At 27.3% G+C, this 1,075-nt stretch overlaps 2 protein-coding genes across 2 annotated transcripts in view; both read right to left on the bottom strand.

The window, feature by feature from the left end:
- The window catches only part of LOC118740432 (rho guanine nucleotide exchange factor 7), a 167,912-nt gene that overhangs the window by 53,540 nt on the left and 113,297 nt on the right, over positions 1 to 1,075 (bottom strand). The window lies entirely within an intron of this gene.
- Positions 1 to 1,075, bottom strand: part of LOC118741489 (peroxiredoxin-6-like) — a 5,728-nt gene that overhangs the window by 3,933 nt on the left and 720 nt on the right. The window lies entirely within an intron of this gene.

Genomic DNA, 1,075 nt, shown 5'->3' with positions numbered 1-1,075 from the left:
TTTTTTTTTTTAGCAATTTTGTACCTAAAGCAGACGGAGAGAACATTTAAAACAAGACAAACATAAAGCTTAAACTATTCTTATTAAACTACAAGAAACCAAACCGGTTTATAAAATCTTGCCCTTGCCATGCGTAACTTGCCATAGATATTAAAATGCTTAAACAGTGAAACCCAAATAGGCACTGGGGCATTTCTTTGTTAGCAAATACATATCGCCGCTTGGATAAATTACCGCGATTGAAATTAGGAATTCCAGGAGTCCCAGAGAGTGTTACCAGTTCACAAATTTCTAAAACTATTTGGTTTTTATTGTTTAGTATTAATTATTTTTGAGTTTATGTAGGGGTTTCTTTAGTACAATTTTGTTGTATGTTACATTTGGCAACAATTTTGCAATTTGTCCAAATTTTCATATGTGAACGACATTTATGAATCCGATTAACGATGTGTAAGTAAACTAAAAGCTATTTGTAAAATTCGCTGTATGTGATTAGACAATTTCATGTGTGCAATATTTATTACATATTTTGAAATCGTAAAAAATATATTCGAAAATCAAATTTGCATATAATAATTTTACATGAACGTAAGACGGAATGCATTAAGAAATTATTTACACTAACTGCATTTCCTTAGTCATTACAATAAAATTTTGTTATAATTTTTTCTGGAATTTACTGTGTTACTAACCTTTACCAAAGACGTAGAATGAATCAAAGATGATTATGATGTAGCCTTTAAACTTCCGAAAAACTATATGTATTAGAAAATATATTAAAAACTATTTAATCAAAAGCGTAGGCTTTAAATGTTATGAAAGATAACAATAAAAACTAAGTGAATTGTTTGTACGTTTTTGATTAAAAAAAAATATTGAAATGTACTTGCTCTAATTCTTAAGTTAGCCATGAGTCTTTTAAGTAACTAATACTAAGTCATCATGATCCAGTGTGCAAGGTTTTGCAATAATTGTATGTATGTAGATATAATTAAAATTTAATTGAAAAAAAGCAGATTAATAAAAACTGAAGTGAATAATAAAATTTTTTAATATTGACATAGTCAAAAATTCA

The sequence above is a fragment of the Rhagoletis pomonella genome, unplaced genomic scaffold (genome assembly GCF_013731165.1).
Source record: "Rhagoletis pomonella isolate Grant_MI unplaced genomic scaffold, Rhpom_1.0 Rhpom_scaffold_00006, whole genome shotgun sequence".
Classification (NCBI taxonomy): Eukaryota; Metazoa; Arthropoda; class Insecta; order Diptera; family Tephritidae; genus Rhagoletis; species Rhagoletis pomonella.
This window is presented reverse-complemented; position numbering and strand designations above follow the sequence as displayed.